Source organism: Equus caballus, chromosome 25 (assembly GCF_041296265.1).
Source record: "Equus caballus isolate H_3958 breed thoroughbred chromosome 25, TB-T2T, whole genome shotgun sequence".
Lineage (NCBI taxonomy): Eukaryota > Metazoa > Chordata > Mammalia > Perissodactyla > Equidae > Equus > Equus caballus.
The window spans coordinates 14213366-14228411 of record NC_091708.1 but is presented as its reverse complement, the minus strand read 5'-3'; the positions used below and the strand labels follow the sequence as shown (position 1 = coordinate 14228411).

Below are 15046 nucleotides of genomic sequence, written 5' to 3'. Positions count from 1 at the left end.
AATCGTTTAACCTCCAATTTACGTTTCTCCCAGAAGTGTAGGAGAGTTCCAGTTGCTCCATATCCTCGCCAACATGTGATATTATCAGATATAGCCAATCTACTGAGTGTGTAGTATTCTCTCTTTATAATTTTAATTTCCATTTTCATGATGACTAAGGTCTACATCTGGACTTTCTATTCGATACCTCTGGTGGTTATCTCTCTCTCTACCAACGCTACACTCTTGTAATGACTATAGCTTTGTCTGGTAGCGTAAGTCTTCCAACTTTATTCTTCAAGATTGCCTTAGGTATTCCCGGCCCTCTGTGTCTCCATGTAAAATCTGGAGCAGATTGTTGATTTCCACACACACAGACACACACACAAATCTGCTGACATTTTGATTATGCCGACATTTGCTTCAGAGGGAAGTGGTGATATTGAGTCTTCTGCGCCATGAATGTGGAATCGATTTCCACTTGCTTAGTTCCTCCTATGAGGCAGCCAGCGCTTCAGGAGAAAAAGCAATGCAGAACGGCAGGCTCCTCTCTTTCAGTTTTCCTTCTTTCAAGACTCTGGACCCTTCAAGTCTGGGCTGCTTGGTAGCTCATCAATCCCTTCATCCACGTCCTCACCTTCAAACAGATATTTTTCCCTAGTTTTTCCTGGAAGGGGGCTTATCTGATAGAAATTTGTCCACCAAAGTGGAAGTGAGTAGAAGATGGAGAGCAGAAGTGGGGTAAAGCAAGGATCTGGTATCCAACAAAGGTGAGTTCAAGTCCAGGTTTGGCTGTTTATTCTTTGTGACCTCAGCAAGCCTCGATTTCCTTTAAAAACATCAGATTAAAGACACAGAGGTGGGAGATGATGAGATGTCTTCAGAGAATGGCTATTCTGGAAGAAGGGTACACGGAAGAGAAGACTAAAAATGCAGGGAGAGGTCCACATAATACCGGCATTTACTCTGTGTGTGTTCACTATGCATCAGGCCCTGTGCTACGAGACACCGTCATTCTCGTGTCATGGATGAATAAACTAAGGATTAAGAAGTGACTGGTTCCAGGTCTCTCTGCTAGTATCGATTAGTGATGGAGCCTGGATTTCAGTCCAGGCAGCCTGATTCTGAGCATCTGCTCCTCATCAGAGACTTCAGCAGTGAACCACACAGTTTCAACTTTATTCCACACTCACTGGAGAGCTTTCAGATTTCTTTAAGGCCAAAATGATGTTTGATTTAGGAAGAACAATCTGGTCATGCTTGAAGGATGAATAAATCTCTCAACATAGTTTTTAATTCTAGATTTCTACGTCATTGTCCCGTATTGTCTGAACAAAATAAAACAAACAAAAAAGTAAAACTCCTGCAATTTATTAAGCCACATATCTAAAGAGACCACCACTCAACTTGTTGCGAATGTTACCCATTTTCTTGGTTTTACATTTGTCTTGATTTTCTGGATTCACAATTCTTACCCAGCAAAACTACTTCTTGAGAAATGGGTATGTGAGCCATCCTGTATCTTATATATACATTTGAGTTCCTTTCTGACCGATTTCCACATGCTTGAGATTGCTATTCTTATCAGCTATACTGTTTTTGTGTTTATTACTATTACTTTTTAATTGCTAAAAAAAAATCTCTCAAGAGCGTAATCTCGTCAGTCCTTCTGTGACGGTCCTCTGCTGGCATGGGGGATGTTAGATGCTATAGATATTTTTAATAAATTATTTTAATTTCTCTGGTTGTGAAAATAGTGTGCATTTTTCAACTTATTTTTACGTGAACATCATCTTTTTGTGGTTAATTCTTAATCTATTATTAGCTTTTTCTCTCTCCCTGTTGTCATCTTATCCCATTTGTTCTTTTCATTGAAACCTCATCGTTGTCTGCCTTTTGGCAGAGACGTCTTAGCTTTGCATATTCCAAGTAGGAGATATTATCTACTGCTATTTCTTACATACTTAAATCCTGCATAAATTTATCACGTCTAAGCAACAGGGCCAATATTGTTGTCTTCTCATTTTTTAGACGCCTATTGTCTTAGTGTCCTAGTCAGCTCAGGCTGCTGTAACAGACTGCCATAGACCAGGGCTTAAACAACAAACATTCACTTCTCACAGTTCCGGAGGCTGGGAAGGCCACAATCGAGGTGCCGGCAGATCTGGTGCCTGGTGAGAGGCAGCTTCCTGGTCTGCAGGTGCCTGTCTTGTTGTATGCTCTTGTGGCAGAGAGCAGAGAGGGAGGAAGCAAGCTCCATCCTATCTCTTCTTATAAGGGAATTAATCCCTTTCAGGAGGGTGGAACCTCTCCAATGACCTCCCAGTACTATCACATTGGGGGTTAGGATTCAACATATGAATGGGAGGCTGGACACACACACACACACACACACACACACACACACACACATCCAATCCACACATCGAGGCTCGATGTTGAAATGTTCTCTTGACTTAACAATGATGATTTCACTACATGCTACTTAATTTGCCGGCTTCTTGGGATATTTACCAGGCCTGTGAGTTTAATGCATTAGTTTCTTCCTGGGTCTATTATTAAAGTGATTTTTTTAATCAGTTGATGGTGAGGGTTCTCACCATGATTTCATGCATCCTACGATAACAATAATCATAACAATAATCATAATAGCAATAATAATAAATTTGTGTTTATTATTTGCTTGGCCCCGTGCTAAATACTCTGCATACATCATTTCACTGAATCCTCTCAAAATAAGTATCGCTACCCCACTTATCATATGACAACACCAATCCAGACACTAAGTGGCAGAGTGTGATTCAAACCCAGATCTTTCTAAAGCCAAATTCTGTGCTCTGCTCTATTTAACATCAGCGCCGTTTGACCCGTCTGCTCTTCAACAACGGTGACAGTTTGGCTGAGCTCCTCTTCCCTGGTCCCGACTTCATGTGTGACTTTCTGTTTGTTCTGTTTTGCCATATCAAACCTTCTAGCATTTCTTTCAAGCATATAAAATAAAAAACCTAGTGGAAATTTTATGGCAAGAATTGAAATAAAAATTCAGGTCACACCATCATTTGAACTATACTTTAAAATCCACACAATGTATTGATTTCCTCAGGTCTAAAACTATTTCTGAAATTTTTCCGGATATGTGCTTGGCTTTCCTTTAAACGTTTCCGTGTGCTGTCTCATATGCAGGTACCCAGAGATTCAGTTAACCACAGAGACAGAGTTACTTGCTGTTTTATGGAAGCTTGTGTTCCATCTTCTGGAAGGAAAGGAGAACACGACAAGAACCTCTAAGAGCTCATGTGTCCCAGTCCCTGGACTTGTGCCACCAGAGGGCACACACAAGCCCCTGGATAAAAGAGCAGTGGCTAGAGGACCGCGTGGAAACGGTCTCCCAGACAGAGGTCGCGCCACGTCTGCGTGCCCATCTCGGCTGCCCCTTGGGTCCCGTGCAACTAGCCTGCAACTAGCCAGAGCCTGGCCTCTTCCACAGAAAAGCCTCTTCTCGCCCTTCTTTATCAGCCCTGAGGCTCCTCCTGGCTGGGCGGTGGGCTCCTAGCATGGCTAAATTCCCACCTCTGGTAGTCAGTCACTCCACCCCGTCAACGTGATTGCGAATATGTGGACTTCAACATTCCCGCCACGATCCCCGCTTTTGTTTCCTCTTCAAAACTTGTAAACGCATTTTCAGCATCTTCACATAGATTTTACTTACAATATCAGTAGGCCCAAACATGGAGTTTAGAAGCATAGGGAAATCCTCCCTACAGGTTTATCCTGAGGAATTAACAGGTTATAGATATATTTGTGCTTAAAAAAAAAAAAAAAACCCAGGGCCTGCCCGCTGGCACAGCAGTTAAGTGCGCACGTTCCACTTCTCGGCGGTCGGGGGTTCACCGGTTCGGATCCCGGCTGCGGACATGGCACCGCTTGGCAAAAAGCCATGCTGTGGCAGGTGTCCCACGTGTAAAGTAGAGGAAGATGGGCATGGATGTTAGCTCAGGGCCAGTCTTCCTCAGCAAAAAGAGGAGGATTGGCAGCAGATGTTAGCTCAGGGCTAATCTTCCTCAAAAAAAAAAAAAAAAACTCAACAAGAGTATGTTGCTTTCCTGTGCCAGAGTCCCTTGGGTATATATCTTTGGGGACCTCTTAAGGTGACTATTAAGCAATATTCAGGCATTTCTGGGTCTTCTGGACATGAGCCATCCACTAGTACCAAACTGTGCTCCTATTATAACACCTCCCTATTCTTCTGGCACTTAGCATAGCTAGAAACAGCCTCTGTATTTTTTCCCTTCTTTTTTTTATGTTTTTTTAAAGATTGGCACCTGAGCTAACAACTGTTGCCATCTTTTCTTTTTTCTTTTTTCCTGCTTTTCCCCAAATCCCTCCAGTACATAGTTGTATATTTTTAGTTGTGGGTCCTTCTAGCTGTGGCATGTGGGACGCCACCCCAAGTGTGGCACAACAAGTGGTGCCATGTCCGCGCCCAGGATCTAAACCAGTGAAACCCTGGGCCGCCGAAGAGAAGCGCGCAAACTTAACCACTCCGCCGCGGGGCCGGCCCCTTTTCTCTTCATTTTTGCCAATCTCAGATTAAGGAGAGTTTTATCCTCCACGACACATTCTTGTAAGTCTCTGTCATTCTCTTCTTTCCACCTTTGTTTCAGAGCTTCTGTTTCCATCTGTGTTCCCAAGCCTTTTATAATGTGTGTTCATCAGAGAGACCCCAGGGCAGCTATATCGATTTCTTTAGATGCTCTTGTAAGAAGAGTTCAGGTGAAAGAGATCACTATCCATCACTGACCTTTAGCCTTAGTTTCTTGGGTCTCTCTCTCTCTCACTCTCTCATTCTCTCTCTCTCTGTCTCCAGCTCTGCTTGGTGTTTGGACCACTATTGCCACCAACTCTCCTAGTACTCCTGGCTCTTCCAGCTGAAGGATAAAGCCATTTCTCTTTCCCCTTAATTTAAGAGAGACATTTGCCCTCCCTCAACTCCTTTAACTTACTGGACTCCTTCCTGCCTCAGGGCCTTTGCACCTGCTGCCCCTCTGCCTGGACTATCCTCTGTCCTCCTTCTCTACCCCGACACCCATTTCCCCACCACAGCCTGACTCTTCATTTGGTTCATCTCTCCTCTCCTCATTCAGGTCTCTGCTTTCATGCCACTTCCTCAGAAGGGATGTTCTGACCACAACTCCCCTCCCCAGGTCTAAATTACATCTTCTCTGTCCATCTCAATCATGTCACCCTGTTCTTTTCCTTCCTACCATCTAGCACATTTCCAGTTATACGCATATTTGTGCTTGTTTATTTCATACCCTGCTCTCCCACTTCACCTCTAAGCCCCACGAAGGGCTTGTTTTCCTTTGTAACCACATGCCCAGCCCAAGGCATGAAAAGCCTGAAATCAATATTTAACTTGATGAGTGAATGAACAATCAAATGTTGAATATTTTAGGAACATTTCCCAGGAGAGAGAAGAAAGTAACAAATTTGAAAATGCAGTACCTGAAAAGTTTAGAAAATTCTCTATCTTAATTTTGCTGACCACTGAGCCTAATGAGCCGCCCGAGATCTCACGTGGACGAAACTAGTGCTGGGGTGAGCGACCGTCCCTGTTTGCTCAGGGCTCTCTTGACTTCAGCGTGGAAAGTCTCCCATCCGAGGAAACCCCTCTGTCCCAGCCAAACTGGGATGGTTGGTCGCCTGACCTAGCATAGTCCGTGTCTTAACCCACCTGGGATAAGAGGGCAACAAATCTTTCTGACCTCTGAATGTTTTCTTTCAGCCCCAGGATCACTCAATTTCTGTGGACTTTCTAGCTGTGCAAAGACCTTCTCTCCCCTTCAATGCACACTTTGGCTGGAAACCAGACCTGGGACTGGGCACGTATTTTGGATGTTGTGTTAAACTCAAGGACTATACATTTTGCTGTTTCCTGGAGTGGCTGTTGCTAAATATGGTACTATTTTTTTTTTAAGATTTTATTATTTTTTTCCTTTTTCTCCCCAAAGCCCCTCAGTGCATAGTTGCATATTCTTTGTTGTGGGTCCTTCTAGTTGTGGCATGTGGGACGCTGCCTCAGCGTGGTTTGATGAGCAGTGCCATGTCTGCGCCCAGGATTCGAACCAACGAAACACTGGGCCGTCTGCAGCGGAGTGTGCGAACTTAACCACTCGGCCACGGGGCCAGCCCAGGTACTATTTTTATTATATTGAGCTGTGCAGGATAACATTTTTCTTCTGCTGTATGCTGTTAAGATCTTTTCCTTCACATGGACGTTGAGAATTTGGGGCCATTCATTATCTAGGTGCACCCTTATTTGGGTTTCTTCTTGCAGGTGTTCTTGAGTTGTTTCCGCGATAGTTTTTTCAGAACAGTATTGATGTGAGAATTTTTCTTTGTTTTCTTCCTCTTATTTCCATCTTTACCTCCTTCAGATTTGCCTGGCCCATGGAGTCCTTCCTCCTCTGCCATCCTCAAGGCCTTCTCTTGTTTTAAAGCCCAACCGATGGCATTTCTTGGCTCTGACTGTCTTTACCGTCTGCTCTGTGAGCCTATTTCCTATTTCTTCCTGCTGGCTGGTGATGATTTCCAGTTTCCAGGTTACTGTCTCTGATGTCCTGTTTATAATTCCCTGAAGTTTGTGATTATAAAAAAGGGTTGATTTTAAAATCTTCCTGTTTCTAAATTTCTGAGAAATGCTTTGTGAGCCGTTTCTTTTCTCTGTCTTTCCTCTCTGCTTCCATTTTATTCCATCTTATAATAGTAATTACTAATAATACCATTCGAAGGTGTCTTCTTTCATTTAGACACCTTTTTTTCTTTCCCGAATTAATTTATTAACTAACCTACTCTTTTCTCTCTTTAGGGCTTTGCCTGCCTTGCAGCTCAGCAGCCTCATGACTCCACCTCTGCTTTGAGTGTTAATAGAGTCCTATTTTTATAGGGGATAAAACTCCACACATTTGAATGCAAATAATTATAATTCCTTTTACCCATTTCTTTCCATTTTTTCCATTGAAAGTTGGTTATTGAGGCAGAGTCCATGGCAACATCAACCACCAGGTGCTATTTTCTCTGATTTTTGACATAGGGGCTCAGAAGCATCCTGGCCCTTGTGAGTCCAGTAAAGTGATATGCTGTGATATAATACAGAGTCTATCCGGGACTTGGGAGAAAAAAGTGGGAAGTTACCTGAACATCAGTAAATAGGAGCTGTGTGTGATGGTGCAAAAGAGAGGCACTTGGCTACCAGGAGGACTGTTTCCAGCTCATGAATAATCAAAGTCAGTATGAACATCTTAATAAGCAAAATAACCTGCAGGCACGACAGACTCAGAGGTTTGGTGAGGCCTCATGATTCCTCCTTAAAACGTGCCAAACACTGTTTTCATTGATTTTAAGAAGGCAGACATATGCTCGGGAAACCTTCAATAACGGGCTCTTGTTGGGCACACGCAACAGCAGCTCTGAGGCGGTGCCTGCCTGGCCTCTCTCTCTCTCATTCCCTCTCCCGTAGAGTTTCTGCTTTCTCTTGGTCTCTCTTGTTCAACTGCCCTAATCACGTACAATCTTATAAGGCAGGACGATTGGCATCCAGCAGGAGGTTCTCTGTCAGGCAGCCTTCGGCTCTAGCTGGTCCAATAAAACAGCAGAATTTGTTCTACTCAAAACATAAAGCTCTAAAAGCCATTAAAAAATGGCTAAGGGGCCAGCCCTGTGGCATTGTGGTTAAGTTCCCATGCTCCACTTCAGTGGCCTGGGGTTCATGGCTTTGGGTCCCAAGTGTGGACCTACACATCGCTTTTCAAGCCATGCTGTGGTGGCGTCCCACATACAAAATAGAGGAAGATTGGCACAGATGTTATCTTAGGGACAATCTACCTCAAGCAAAAAGAGGAAGATTGGCAATAGATGTTACATCAGGGCCAGTCGTCCTCACCAAAAAAAATTAAAAATAAAAATAATAAAAATTAAAAATTGCTAAGAGACTACTTTTCTTGGAATAGAACTGACACTTTGATAACTGGCACTTTGGAGGCTGTGAAAAGAAAAAAGTAAGAGTATGAACCATGGATAAAACAAACAAGACGTTCTGACCCAGTTAGAAAGGAGTAGAAAGACTTTCTGAATTTTTCCTGTGACACGTCTTGCTGTCTTTTGCCCCTATGCCTTTTGCTTTGATGCATGAGGTTGAATTTAAAAGTCAACATCCGGGCATTTCTCTCTTACAAAAATGGCTATTTCCCTGGCTTTCATTTAAAACCTATTACTTGAAATATCATTAGCTTCCTCTGCCATCTTTTTCTATCCAAATCCTGCTCATCCTTTAAGGCTCAGTCCAAATGCCAGTGCACCAGGAACCTCCCTTGAGTCTCCCAGCCTAAAGGAACGAAGCTCCCCTCCAAGTCTGTGCACGTTAATTTATCGTCACCCCAATCACCATCCATGTTGTGTTGCAGGTATTCCCTACATGGCTCATCTCAGCTTCCGACCATTAACTTCATTTTTGGACCCATCCCCGCTCTTCCCCAGCATCTCCCAGCACCACATCTAGCACAGAGTAGGAGCTTGTCATTGGCAGAATAATTATTCATGGATTACCTTACTTGGCAAAAAGGAATTGGGGTTCCAGACAAAAATAAGGTTGCTAATCAGCTGGCCTTGAGGTAGGGAGATTGTCCCGTGGGTCCAATCTAATCACACGAGTCCTCAAACATGGAAGAAGAGGCAGAAGAGAGGGTCAGAGTGATGGGATGTGAGAAGGACTCACCCTGCGTGGCTGCCTTCGAAAACGGAGGAAGGGGCTGTAAGCCAAGATATGCAGGCAGCCTCTCAAAACTGAAAAAGGCAAGAAAACGGACCCTTCCCCAAGAACCCAGAAAGAACACAGCCCTGCCGAAACCTTGTTAGCCCAGCAAGACCAGTACCTCCCTTCTGACCTGCAGAACGCCAGGATGATAAATTTATGTTGTTTTAAGCCATTGAGTTTGTGGTAATTTGTTACAGCAGCCATACAGAACAAATATAAAGCTCAATAAATATTTGTTAATTAACCAATTGTTGTGGGTTTTAACGACTTTTTGTTTCTAAATCAGAATTAAATCAACTCAAATTTCACAGGGTCACACGTTTAGAAGCTTTTTCTTTATTTATGGAGATGAGTAGAAATGCAAATCTTTTGTTTCATTAAAATGCTCACTCAAAACAATATATTTTTAGATGTTTGAGAAAGGGGAAAGATTACTCATCACCTCACCAAGATGCAATGCTTTCATTTTTTTCCTCTTTTCCATTCCTGATCATAAGCACATCTAATTTGACACTGAAATAATAGCAGTCATAGCAAAAATATAATTGTATGTTCCTTTCCACTTACTACTGCATAATAAATATTTCCCATAGTTCTGTGTGGTCCTTATAATTGTCAGTAAACCATTACCTTCTATTCCATTAAGTTGGGTACTAGCATTTACTTCCATTCCTCTTCAGTGTATCGTTGGGTTGTTTGAAACATTTTCCCCTTACACTTAGAGAAAATACCGGAATTAACTTTTGTTTTCATTTAGACTTTTGTTTCTGCTGAGTTATCTGGCCAGCAGATTTCCATCATTGAGACACCGGATGAAAGGTCGAGGAGGTCATGGCTCACGATGGGCATCACCGGGACGGTTCCAGGGAGGCTGAGAAGTGGACCAGTTTCACTACTGTAGCTGTCGGAGTTTGGGGTGTATCACAGTTGTTTACACTGTGTGCTTTGATTGCTAGTCAGGATTAACATCCATTTGTTAATCCATTAGTTACATTTTTATTGAGCAAAATATGCTGATGGCCTTTGTTCACTTACCTCTTAGGGATTTGATTGTTTTCTTATAAACAACACTTTTAAAATGCTCTTCAGAAAATGTAACTCTTAACTTTCTGTCAAATTTATATAAATACGTTTTGTCATCCAGTTTGCTTTTTAATTTTAGCTATGGAGGGTTGAATTTGTTTATTCCTATAATTTTTTTAGGAAAACTAAACCAAACCAAAACATCAACAACAAAATGTAACAACTTATGTGATCTAAACTCTGTGGAGCAGGCTAGCAATTCAGAATAAATCAAAAAGCTTGAAGCAGAGTGTTACATGAATAACCTGTATGGTAGCTTTAAATTTTAATCTAATAACTTATATGTGATTTATAATATGAATAGCAATTTATTATTTGTGGCAAAATTTCTGGAGCTCACTTACTTTTCTTTTATCTCCTGACAAAGCTGTAATTTGAAAATGAGCAAAAACCTTAAAATTAAACCCATTCAAGAAAAACCAACCTCTGCCTCTTTCTTACCATTTTTTTCTGATTATAAGAATAGTGCATGTTCATTTTATAAAAATGAAAAATAAATGAATTCCAACTCTGATCTCTCATCATCCAGAAATAACTCCTGCTACAATGAGGTGTACTGTCTTTCAATCTTTTTGCCAAGCGTGTGTGTGACTATTTAAAATTTTTAATAGGGGCCGGCCTAGTGGCACAGCAGTTAAGTTTGCACATTCCGCTTCTCCGGAGCCAGGGGTTCGCCGGTTCAAATCCCAGGTGCGGACACGTCACCTTGTGGCATGCCATGCTGCGGTAGGCATCCCACATATAAAGTGGAGGAAGATGGGCATGGATGTTAGCTCAGGGCCAGGCTTCCTCAGCAAAAAGAGGATGACTAGCAGTAGTTAGCTCAGGGCTAAACTTCCTCAAAAAAAAAAAAATTTCTAACAAATTTGGGGGCTGGCCCAGTGGCATAGCAGTTAAGTTCGTGCTCTCCGTTTTAGTGGCCCAGAGTTTGTGGGTTTGGATCCCAGGTGTGGACCTACGCACGGCTCATCAAGTCACGCTGTGGCAGTGTCCCACATATAAAACAGAGGAAGATGGGCACAGATGTTAGCTTAGGGCTAATCTTCCTCAAAAAAAAATTTAACAAATTTTGATCATAATATTTTGTATCACCTGCTATTTCTTGGTGAGCATTTTCCTATTTCGTTAAATACTTTTGAATCGACTATATAATTGAATAACATAATCTACATGGGCTAGTTCAGCTCTACCTTAGAAGCAGTTCAAACTCCTGAAGGAAGTCTTCTCATTTCTTAGGGGACGGACGAGACCAGTGTTTCTGCTGCTGGTTCTGAGATCAAGTTCGCACAGCATCCCGGAAACAGCTGACAACAGAAAGAGATGCCGTTCGTGTGGAGAGCCAGAACTCTCCCTGTGGCCACTCTAGGTCCACCTCCTAAAAGTCCATGCACATTGTGCTCCAAGGTGCTACTTATTTTTAGAAGTTTTCCTCTTGTTTCTGCAGCTGTTTTTAATCACAAGCTTTGGGCACTACATCCCAAAGAAATTCTGGCAGAGACAACGAAGGGAGGGACAAGGCACTTGGCAGACCCATTTGGACACTGTATTTACAGAACGGGAACTTATCCACATAGAACTTCACATTTACAGGGCAGAGAAACTTGCTGAGTCCCCACACTGCATCTTAACTACCAGCTGGGTGACCTGGAGGAAATCCCTCAAGTGAACTTTAATCTTCTCCTCTGCATAACAATAAATACCCCGCTAAGGGATGATGGTTAAATGACAGTGTAAAACTCCTTTGTAAATTATCCGACCACTTCTGAGTAGAGAGGGAGAAGAAACTTCTAGGGCATCCTTCTGTGCCTCTGCATTTTATTAATTATACTTTCGTAAGTTATTAACAACAAAGTGAGCCAATATAGGTGGCTAAACCTTTACAAAGGAGTTTAGATAATTCAGAAGGAATTGAAGTTTTGAGCCAAGTTATCTTAAGAACCATAACAAATCCCCAACTTTCAGGGCCCAACACCATAAAAGTTTTGTCGTGCATGTGAACTTCCACCACAGGTGCTGCCGGTCGGTGGGCAGTCTTCCAGGGACCCAGACTCCTTCCATATTGTGGCTCTGTCCTCATCCTCTAGGGCTTCAGGGTCCCTGCATTCAGCCAGCAGATGGAGAAAATGAAAGGAGCAAGAAGGCACACACCTGCTCCTTAACCACCACAGCCGGAAAGGGACACTCGTCAATTCCACTCACAGTTCATTGGCAAGAATCCATTTCACAGCACACTTCACTGGGGAAGAAGCTGGGAAACACAGTCTAGGTTCGGTGAGCAGCTAGCAAGCCTGCCACATATGTTAATAGAATTAATTCCATCTATCTTGGAAATAGATGCCAAGAATCAATGCTAAGATTGAGCATTACCTACAGTTCTGGACTAAAAGTGAATGATACGGTTCTCTTTGTGATCTCTTACAGTCTTGTTCACAGCATATTCTTAGAGTCGTATACCCTTATGAGCACACAGTCTTACAGCATACTCTTACGGTCTTGTTTACAGGGGTCTCCAGAGGAAGATTACATTTGTTCTGCATTTATTTGTTAATTCTTCATTCTTTCAAAAGAGTGTTAGCCAAGCACATTCTGTGAGCAAGTAACTTATACCCATGAAAAGTGACACGCTGGAGGCCTGGGGCTCTTTGTTCTGTAAGCTGCTAGGAGAGCAGCTATGCCCAAATTCCTCTGCTCCATTCTAATAGGGAACAAAGATTACGAAGTCAGACTGCCGGCTCAGATCTGGACTCTGCCTCTGATAGCTGTGTGGCCTTGGGCAAGTCATCTAGCCTCTCTTGGCCTCTGCTTTCTTATCAGTAAGATGAGGATGAATGAGAGAGTGCTTATAAAGCTCTTGGCACAGTGTCTGGAACACAGCAAATGCCCACACATGTTGGCTCAATGAGCATCGCCACCACGCCTTCCTCAATCCACCCCACACTGCCGACCTGTAACAACCGCTGCTTGAATGTGCCCTTCAGGGAATTGGGCAAAGAATTTGTTATTCAGATAAATAACTTTTCCTGAATTCACTAGCTGTGAAATCTGCCAGTAAGGATGTGCGAAGTGTGATTATTTTGATGATGGGAAATTGGAAAGAGAATGTTCTAAACCACGGCTTGCCAATCCTTTCATAGACAAATATAATATTAATAGATATCATTTATTAAATATCCACTTCTGTGAAAAATGCTAAACTGGGTTTTGTATGTATTCACTTTCATCTAATTCCCAGAGTAACCTCATGCAGTAGGTGTTATTTTCACCTATTTTACAGAATGGACAGCAATAACAATGAAGGTGCGGATCAGAGGGGCTTGTAATTTGCCCAAAGTCACACAGCTGATAAACAGCAGAGTCAGGATTTGAGCCCAGCTCCGCCCAGCTCCAGGTCCACTCTCCTCCCACGGGCACACTGCTTCCCGAGTTCCTTTAATGGGGCTCTTTCCTGGACATAACAGGAAAGAATCACAATATTCACATGACATTTAACTGCTTTCAAATTCCATGCTCTCTTTGGATCTTCATATCACTCTGTGAAATAAGCAGGAAAGAGACCACTGTCCTCATTGGACAGTGAGGAGAAGCTGAGACTCAGGGAGTCCCCTCAGGTGGTGTGAGGGAGTCAGTAACAATATAGCAAGAATTTCCCGAACTCTAGCTACCTACCTGCCTGGCACGGTGAGAAGCACCTTGTGCATATTTCTCATTTAGTGCCCTTAAAAACTCCAGGAGATGGGTGCCTTTATTACCCCCATTGTGCACTTGCAGGGATCTGCACTTAAATATGAGAATCCTGTGCAAACCGACGAGCCTGTAGTGAAGAAGACAAAGCTGAAACATATTTCAAACCTAAAGGAACAAATTCTGTCTCCCATGCCCCTTGTCTGCAAAAACCAATCAAAAAACAAAACCACTCATCCATTCAATAAGCTTTTCCTGAGCATCTCCTCTGTGAGGGGCAGCAGCACCCGGCAGACGATGGCCCCATTCTCGTGGGGTGACAGCTTAGTAGGGAACACAGATAAAACACAAGGAAACAAATTAGTAAATGATATACTTTCTGATAGAAATAGTGCTATGGAGAACATAAAACAGGCTAAAGGGGTAGAGAATGACAGCAGGTGGCTAGTTCAGATAAGGAGGGGATATTTGACCAGGTGACTGAGTGTTAATAAGCACTCAGCACCCAACCATACAAACCTCTTGAAGAAAGCATCCCAGTCTGATGAAGCAGTAAGTGCGCCGGCTCTGAGGTGTGACAAAGCTTGATGTGTTGGAAGGAGAATGAGAAAGCTGGAGTGGCCACAGATTATAGCTAACAATGGAATAAAATCAGAGATGAGAACAAGAGTAAGAATCATTGGAAAGTATGGCCAGTTATCAACCAGGAAATTCGATGCAAACATCCTAAATTATAAATATTAACAAATCAAATCCAAGAATATATTAAAGAATACATTTTGGGGGCCGGCCCCATGGCCAAGTGGTTAGGGTTGTATGCTCTGCTTTGGTCGCCCAGGGTTTCACTGGTTTGGATCCTGGGCGAGGACGTGGCACTGCTCATCAGGCCATGCTGAGGCGGCATCCCACATAGCAGAGCCAGAAGGACCCACAACTAGAATATACAACTATGTACTGGGGGAGAAGAAGAAGGAAAAGAAAGAAGATTGGCAACAGATGTTAGCTCAGGTGCCAATCTTTAAAAAAAAAAAAGAATACATTTTTTCCAAGGAGAGCTTATCCAAGGGGCAAAGGACAAGTCAACATAAGAGAAATTCATCCTGTAATTCACCACAGAGATGAGTATTAATTATCTCAATAAATACAAGAAGGATTCAAAAACTTCAACATTCAGAATTAACTTCAAAATCTCAATAAGTCAGGAATGGAATGCAAGTTTGTCAACATAAAAACAGATATCTAGGGCCTGGTCTGGTGGCGTAGTGGTTAAGTTCAGTATGCTCTGCTTTGGTGGCCGGGGGTTCGCAGGTTCAGATCCTGGGCACCAACCTACACACCACTCATCAAGCTATGCTATGGCAGTGATCCATATGCAAAATAGAGGAAGGTTGCCAGAGGGCCAGTCTTCCTCAGGCAAAAAGAGGAGGATCAGCAATAGGTGTTAGCTCAGGGCCAATCTTCGTCACAAAAAAAAGGTACCTATCAGAAATC

At 42.8% G+C, this 15046-nt stretch overlaps 1 long non-coding RNA gene across 1 annotated transcript; it reads right to left on the bottom strand.

The window, feature by feature from the left end:
* Positions 1-754: 754 nt before the first annotated feature.
* Positions 755-13685, bottom strand: LOC111770691 (uncharacterized). Its single transcript, XR_002804087.2, has 3 exons — positions 13541-13685; positions 11065-11178; positions 755-1307 (listed from the first exon to the last, which is right to left on the bottom strand). It is a non-coding gene; the product is annotated as an uncharacterized lncRNA (long non-coding RNA).
* Positions 13686-15046: the final 1361 nt, after the last annotated feature.